Here is a 9,396-nt window from a genome sequence, read left to right as displayed (position 1 = left end):
TGACCAGTGGAGTTATTTCTACAGCGTTTTGAAAATTTAACTTTAATTATAATCGCCCTGTAGAACGCGTGGTTGACTAAAGGTTGGACATTTCGTGGACTCTAAAACTGTCATGTTGTTGGTCAATATCTAGTAGTCAATATAATGAATCCAATGGCACCAAAATTTGTTACACTTTGTGTTTGACCGCTTTGCCGCTCAACAATAGATTCTGTCAGAATGCGCTACGTTTGAGGACATCTCTGTGGGGCATGGTGAAGCGTGAGACTCTAAAAATCATACTTTTGACCCTTAGCGATGCCGTACAGGTATAAATTGAAGTGTGAGTTGTTTGTATTTTCTGGACAGTGGAAGCCGAGGCAACGCCCTGAATACAAGTAACACAGTGAGTAGCGTACGTCGTACAAGCCGCTCTGCAGCCGCTGCAGTAATCCATATTTGTGGCAACACTGTGAAAGAAGCTGTACTGTTTATTGAGGCCTAGCAGCTCTGCCTTCTCCACTACCTACTCGGCGCTTGATACTGCAGCCTTCTTGTACCCACTGTTTCCATTTACGCACCAAGGACGGTCGTGTGAGTACTCTATAATGACATTACCATTATTTTTCTTCTGTGGTACCACAGGCGTACAAATTTTCGAAATGACGACATGACTCTGCACACGACTATAAATACCATTTGTATTTGCTATCACCCAAATAGGATTTACAGTCGTAGGAGAAACCGTTTTGCATGTTCGAAGTAGATAACTTACCATCGATTTCCTGGACTCGGTAAATCAAAAATTACCTCCACTGGCATTGGCTCAAATGGCTCTGAGCACTATGGGACTTAACTTCTGAGGTCATCAGTCCCCTAGAATTTAGAACTACTTAAACCTAACTAACCTAAGGACATCACACATATCCATGCCCGTGGCAGGATTCGAACCTGCGACCGTAGCTGTCGCGCGGTTCCAGACTGTAGCGCCTAGAACCGCTCGGCCACTTCGGCCGGCCCTACTGGCATTATTTTATGGTTTGCCTAAGGCTTAAGCTTCTTACTGTGTGCATCATGACATTCTGTTTCAAAAATTAAAATTCTATTGGTAAATAAAGACTGAAGGTTTATGTTTTCCACCTTATTTACATGGCAGGTAGCAAAGTGTATCAGTTCCTTGTCGATCTCATTGCAAGGGACACGCAGAATTTGAAACAACGAGACACAATGTACCACAAGGTACTATTATGAGTCATTCGTTGTTTCTAAGATACGTAAATGATCTTTGACTTGCATCGTCAGATGCCGCAAAATTTATCCTGTCCGCAGAGCGTAGGAATAAAAAATTGTGCCAGTCCTTTTACTGAAAATGGTAACGCAATATTTGAAAACACCAACAGATGTTTCAAGTCAAATAGGCTATCATTAAATTTTCACAAGGCTCAGTCCGTACAGTTCAGTACGTCTCACACAATTCCACAAACTATAAACGGTGAAGTACAAGAAGTAGAAAGTGTTAGGATTTTGTAACTGAGGATTGATTACAGACTTAACAGAAAAACCGACTGCCTGTAGTTAATGAAGCCCATTATTTTAGCTACATATGCAGTACTCATGATTGCTGTTATACGTGATTCGAGAAACAAGAAATTAATTCGTTATGTTTATCTGCACTCATTAACGAGTTAAGGGCTCATTATGTAGATAGTATTTCCAGTACACCATGGCGTGTTGCAAGGATTATGTATGGTTTTAGTTTCTCAACCTCCTGTATAGGGTATGACAACTATTTCGCTACGTGGATGTTCATACATTCATTAATGCCCTTCGTCGTCACCATCGAAGTACCCAAATTATCTGAACACCCGAATCAGGGCTTGATTCGTTTATGAGTATAAATACATTCTGATATAAATTCATAGAGATAATGTACAGGGTGGTCCATTGATCGTGACCGGGCCAAATATCTCACGACATAAGCGCCAAACGAAAAAAACTACAAAGAACGAAACTTGACTAGCTTGAAGGGGGAAACTAGAAGGCGTTATGGTTGGCCCGCTAGATGGCGATGCCATAGGTCAAACGGATATCAACTGCGTTTTTCTAAATAGGAACTCCCATTTTTATTACATATTAGTGTAGTACGTAAAGAAATATGAATGTTTTAGTTGGACCACTTTTTTCGCTTTGTGATAGATGGCACTGTAATAGTCACAAACATATGGCTCACAATTTTAGACGAAAAGTTGGTAACAGGTAGGTTTTTTAAATTAAAATTATTTCGGTTGTTCCAATGTGATACATGTACCTTTGTGAACTTATCATTTCTGAGAACGCATGCTGTTACAGCGTGATTATCTGTTAATACCACATTATTGCAATAAATGCTCAAAATGATGCCCGGCAACCTCAAATGCATTTGGCAATACGTGTAACGACATTCCTCTCAACAGCGAGTAGTTCGCCTTCCGTAATGTTCGCACATGCATTGACAATGCGCTGACGCATGTTGTCAGCCGTTGTCGGTGGATCACGATAGCAAATATCCTTCAACTTTCCCCACAGAAAGAAATTCGGGGACGTCAGATTCGGTGAACGTGCGGGCCATGGTATTGGCATGGTGCTTCGACGACCAGTCCACATGTCATGAAATATGCTATTCAATACCGCTTCAACCGCACGCGAACTATGTGCCGGACATAAATCATATTGGAAGTACATCGCCATTCTGTCATGCAGTTAAACATCATGTAGTAACATCGGTAGAACATTACGTAGGAGCCGGCCGGAGTGGCCGTGCGGTTCTAGGCGCTACAGTCTGGAACCGAGCGACTGCTACGGTCGCAGGTTCGAATCCTGCCTCGGGTATGGATATGTGTGATGTCCTTAGGTTAGTTAGGTTTAATTAGTTCTAAGTTCTAGGCGACTGATGACCTCAGAAGTTAAGTCGCATAGTGCTCCGAGCCATCATCTCTCCTGAACTTTCAAAAAATGTTTCAAATGGCTCTGAGCACTATGGGACTTAACATCTGTGGTCATCAGTCCCCTAGAACTTAGAACTACTTAAACCTAACTAACCTAAGGACATCACACACATCCATGCCCGAGGCAGGATTCGAACCTGCGACCGTAGCAGCCGCGCGGTTCCGGACTGCGCGCCTAGAACCGCTAGACCACCACGGCCGGCTTCTCCTGAACTATATGTCGTGCAATGACGCAGTTTTGCAGATACATTCAATGGTAGATGCAGACAGTGTTTCTGCAAAGTGTGTTGGGAATAGTGTTAGTAGTGAAGAAGTAATAAATTAAAACGTCAAGCTTGATGCTGAATTTTTTTCTGCATGATCAGTTGAATTCTTTCTGCACATCAGCGAAAATTTCCCTTTCATTATTTTGTTCGGGAGGGAGGAGGGTGATAAGCACGTTCCATGCGTACGCTGCCAGAATCACCATAATACAAACGGCTGCGTTCTGAACTGTGCCGTGACCGTAAAGCATGGAGTACTGTGGAAAGGCGTCGCATCATGTTGAGCGATGAGTCGCGGTTCTGCATTAGCCCCGATCACCATCATCGGCGAGTATGGATGCGACCTGGGGAGAAGCTCCAGCCTTCCAACGGTCTGCAGAGCACAGTACTGTTGCTCTTGGTGTCATGCTGTGCGGAACAGCCGGGTGTGACTTCAGGTCACGCCTGAGGGCACTCTGACGGAACCAGGCTACGTCGCGGACTTCCTGCGCCCCCGTGCATTGCGTCTCATGCGACAGAATCGTGGTGCCAATTGTCAACATGCTATGATCGTCCACATGTGGTACGTGGCCCTACGAAATGTGTGCGTGATGTTTATGGTACTCTCACGGCCAGCAACATCCCCAGACATATCGCTGAAAGAACATATATGGAGACAGCGAGGGCTCAGTCTGGAACCGCGCGACCGCTACGGTCGCAGGTTCGAATCCTGCCTCGGGCATGGATGTGTGTGATGTCCTTAGGTTAGTTAGGTTTAAGTAGTTCTAGGGGACTGATGACCTTAGATGTTAAGTCCCATAGTGCTCAGAGCCATTTTCTTCCCAGCCGAATCAGCGCATGCATTCAGGCCAGAGAAGGTGCAGCGTCACACTGATAACTCGGCCCACACTCTCAAGTTCTTTGTGAATCTGACTCGATTTTGTATTCACTGAAATAACATCACATATCCATCCTCTCAATCCGTGGAGTTTCATTTCATTTGTTGCTCCTCTTCTGGGTGCTTCACGTTTTTTTTTTCATGCAGTGTAGACAAGGTGTGATCATTAACTTTTAGTATAGCTTCAGCTTATGCGCGCCTTAAATATATTTTTGCTGTTCCGTTATGTTGTTTGCAATGTTGACAAGGAGTAACAATGTTCATAACAGATTCAATCCGCTTTGTGCATAAACGTGAAAATGCAACGTAATTCTAAGAAGCATTATGTACCGAATATCAGTGCGTTTTCACCGATTAACAATTCAGTTCCTTCCCAAGCAATGGTAAACAAAAAGATTAAAAACATATCTTCCAAAGCTAGTTGCGAGGTCTCTCACGAGAATGTTTCTCGAATCTTTTATTATCAAAAGTTAATAGTTCTGCAAGAATTTGGAATGACTGTAAATCAAGTCGAAGCCAATACGTTCTCCCAGCACCAGTTTTGACGCGGAAGTTATGTACAGAGTTACCGCTGTTTTTCAGAGCGATTATCGGCCTTCGTTAAAATGTACCAATCACAGCGCACATGTTACAAGCCTTTGACGTTTTTGTTCATCATTTCCTTGTCAAGGGGCGTTATACAAGCAGTTCCTGCCGTAACGAGCTTCGTTATTTTGCCGTTGTGTAAGAGAGCTCCCTTCTTTCGTGGCGTGAAACCATTATTTATCGAAACAGCAGACTGATTTTTTTAAAACTATTCGGAAAAGTTCATACAGAAAACATCCTATGGTAAGAACCATGGTGAAAAAGTGTCTTGTGAACCTGCCTGGACTTACATTCAGTGGGAGAGGAGTCAAACGATAGTTCTTAAGAAACTTGAATAAAAATAACTTCATTGCGAAATTAATACACTTCCTGACATAAAGAATAAAGCACTCAGAAGGGGAGGAAGATTTCAAATAAAACTTCACAAATTGAGGGGAGTATGTGATGTTATTGCAGTGATAGCTAAATTGAATCAAATTTACAAAGACCTTGATCGTAAGAGGAGAGCCCACTTATCAGTATAGCATTACACCTCCTCTGGCCTGGATGAATGCACTGATTCAGTTGGGAAGGGTCTCGCAAAGCCTTTGTGTCCTCTCCAGAGGCAAACTGGGCCACAACTGTCTAACTGCTGCTTCTTAGTGACACTGTGACGGAGATGACATAAGGGGGTCTTGTTGGCCACCGGAACGCCTCAACATCACGTGCGCAGTTGACAGAGACACGTAGCAGCTGTGGATGAGAAATGTACTGTTGAAAATTGACACCACCTCTTGAGATGTAACACATTAAGACGCAAGATGTCCGTGATGTACACTAATGGCCATTAAAATTGCTGCACCACGAAGATGACGTGCTACAGACGCGAAATTTAACCAACAGGAAGAAGATGCTGTGATATGAAAATGATTAGCTTTTCAGAGCATTCACACAAGGTTGGCACCAGTGGCGACACCTACAACGTGTTGACATGAGGAAAGTTCCCAACCGATTTCTCATACACAAACAGCAGTTGACCGGCGTTGCCTGGTGAAACGTTGTTGTTATGTTTCGTGTAAGGGGGAGAAATGCGTACCATCACGTTTCCGACTTTGATAAAGGTCGGATTGTAGCCTATCGCGATTGCGGTTTATCGTATCGCGACATTGCTGCTCGCGTTGGTCGAGATCCAATTACTGTTAGCAGAATATGGAATCTGTGGGTTCAGGAGGGTAATACGGAACGCCGTGCTGGATCCCAACGGCCTCGTATCACTATTAGTCGAGATGACAGGCATCTTACCCGCATGGTTGTAACGGATCGTGCAGCCACGTCTCGATCCCTGAGTCAACAGATGAGGACGTTTGCAAGACAACAACCATCTGCATGAACAGTTCGACGACATTTGAGCAGCATGCCGGCCGGAGTGGCCGAGCGGTTCTAGGCGCTAAAGTCTGGAACCGCGCGTCCGCTACGGTCACAGGCTCGAATCCTGCCTCGGGCATGAATGTGTGTGATGTCCTTAGGTCAGTTAGGTTAAGTAGTTCTACGTTCTAGGGGACTGATGACCTCAGAAGTTAAGTCCCATAGTGCTCAGAGCCATTTGAGCCATTTTTTTGAGCAGCATGGACTAACAGCTCGGAGACCATGGCTGCGGTTACCCTTGAAGCTGCATCACAGACAGGAGCCCCTGCGATGGTGTACTCAACGACGAACCTGGGCGCACGAATACCAAAACGTCATTTTTTCGGATGAATCCAGGTTCTGTTTACAGCATCATGATGGTCGCATCCGTGTTTGGCGACATCGCATTGGAAGCGTGTATTCGTCATCGCCATACTGGCGTATCACCCGGCGTGATGGTATGGGGTGCCATTGGTTAAACGTCTCGGTGACCTCTTGTTCGCATTGACGGCACTTTGAACAGTGGACGTTACATTTCAGATGTGTTACGACCCGTGGCTCCACCCTTCATTCGATCCCTGCGAAACCCTACATTTCAGCAGGATAATGCACGACCGCATGTTGCAGGTCCTGTACGGGCCTTTCTGGATACAGAAAATGTTCGACTGCTGCCCTGGCCAGCACATTCTCCAGATTTCTCACCAATTGAAAACGTCTGGTCAATGGTGGGCGAGCAACTGGCTCGTCAGAATACGCCAGTTACTACTCTTGATGAACTGTGGTATCGTGTCGAAGCTGCATGGGCAGCTGTACCTGTACACGCCATCCAAGCTCTGTTTGACTCAATGCCCTGGCGTATCAAGGCCGTTGTTACGGCCAGAGATGGTTGTTCTGGGTACTGATTTCTCAGGATCTACGCACCCAAACTGCGTGAAAATGTAATCAAATGTCAGTTCTAGTATAATATATTTGTCCAATGAATACCCGTTTATCATCTGCATTTTTTCTCGGTGTAGCAATTTTAATGGCCATTAGTGTAGTTATGTGCCGGCAGATTTTCTTAATCGCTAGCAGCTGTGACCTGAAGTAATAGCCACTTGCTGCTCCCAGGTCGCTGCCATTTTTTCTGACCGTCGATTGTCATCTGGGGCAGTGCAGAACCACAATTGATTGCTGAACACCATTCACGGCCATGTTTCAGTGTCACGGCACCACTACAACTGCAGTCGTTTGAGTCGTGTCAACGGCGGCCTACGAATGGAATAGTAATTCCGTAGTCCGAACGCTCCTAGTCTCTGGCCAGTGGTGCGAAATGATAGAGAATTTTTCAAGAGTCCATCACATGTTTTCGGATGCAGGCGCAGATGTGAAGACGTTTCGATGTGCTTGCTATACAACACTTGGTGCACAACCTTGACAACAAGTATGCTTGCCCTGACGTTCCTATGTAGTCCATCACTGGGCCACAGGCACAAATCTGGAAGTTTGTCTCTTCGACCAGCTGTCCATATAGACTGGAAATACTGACACGAATGCTTTACAGAAGAATGGAAAAGCTGGTTGAAGCTGACCTCAAGGAAGATCGGTTATGATTCTGGAGAAATGTAGGAACACGCGAGGCAATACTGTCCCTGCAACCTGTCTTAGAAGAGAGGTTTATAGCGCTAGTGGACTTTGAGAAAGCTTTTGACAGTGTTGACTAGAATACTGTCTTTGAAATACTGAAGATGACAGGGCTAAAATACAGGGAGGGAGAGGATATTTACAACTTGTACAGAAATAAAACGGCAGTTATTAAGAATCGAAGAGCGTGAAAGAGAAGCAGTGGTTGAGAAGGGAGTGAGACAGGGTTGTAGCTTACCTCCGATATTATTCAATCTGTAAATTGAACAAGCATTAAAAGAAACAAAAGAAAAATTTGGTGTACGAATTAAAGTTCAGGGAAAATGAATAAAAACTTTCAGATTTCCCGACGACATTGCAATTCTGCCAGAGACAGCAAAGGGCTTGGGAGAGCGGTTGAACGGAATGGACATTGTCTTGAGAGGAGGATACGAATTTCAACAAAAGCAAAATCAAGATAATGGAATGTAGTCGAATTAGTCTAGGAAGTGAGACACTTAAAGTAGTAGAAGAGTATTGCTATTTGCAGAGCAAAATAACTGATGATGGTCGAAGTAAAGAGGATATAAAATGTAGACTGGCTATGGCAAGAAAAGTGTTTCGGAAGAAGAGAAATTTGTTAACATGGAGTATAGATTTAAGTGTCAGGAAGACTTTTCTATAAATATTTTTTATGGAGTGTAGGCCATGTACGGAAGTGAAACATGGACGATAGATAGTTCAGACAAGAAGAGAATAGAGGCCTTCGAAATGTGGTGCTACAGAAGAATGTTGAATATTAGATGACAACTAATGAGGAGATAGCGAATAGAATTGGGGAAAAGAAAAATTTGTGGCATACCCTGAGTTGAAGAAGGGATCAATTGGTAGGACACATTCTGAGGCATCAAGGAGTAACCAATTTAGTATTGAAGGGAAGTGTGGGGTGTAAAAATCGTAGAGAGAGACTAGGAGATGAATACAGTGAGCAGATTCAGAAGGATGCAGGTTGCAGTAGCTGCTAGGAGATGAAGAAGCTTTCATAGGATAGAGTAGCATGGAGAGCTACATCAAACCAGTCTTTGGACTGAAAACCACAACATAACATGAACATAATTTGTTTAAATGTTAATTTAATCATGTTGGATCTTGTGAACTCCGCGGTTGTTAATGACAGTTGAAGAATGATGCAACCAGCCTCATATACTTTTAGAAATGTTTAATTATAGTATCTAACCGGATTCGGTTTACCAGATGGCTAATCTCTTCAGTTACATAGATATTTTGATCAACACCACATCGTGTGCTCCTGCGTTGCACAAGAATATTTGAACATTTAGTGCCACATTACAAGTTGCTTTATTGATAAAAACATGCTAAAGTGCTTGTATTTGTTTAGACATACGTAAGTTCTAGTAGATGGTGATTTGTTTTGTTGCGATCCATATGATTTTCCAAGTCTATGTATACTTTGTTGAACTGCAAAGAGCGCACATATTGTAAATAAATTGCTGTGACACTCTTCATATTATTCTTTATGCCAACGTTGAGCATCAGACACATGCTATATGCTTCTTTTTTTTCAGTGTGCGACACATATGTGACGCTCAACACTGTCATTAAGAATATTATGAAATGTGCGCTGTTTGTAGTTCAACAACGTATACATCGAACTGGAAAACCATATGGACCACAACAAAACAAATTGCCATCTATTCGAATT

Source organism: Schistocerca cancellata, chromosome 1, assembly GCF_023864275.1.
Source record: "Schistocerca cancellata isolate TAMUIC-IGC-003103 chromosome 1, iqSchCanc2.1, whole genome shotgun sequence".
Lineage (NCBI taxonomy): Eukaryota > Metazoa > Arthropoda > Insecta > Orthoptera > Acrididae > Schistocerca > Schistocerca cancellata.
This window is presented reverse-complemented; position numbering follows the sequence as displayed.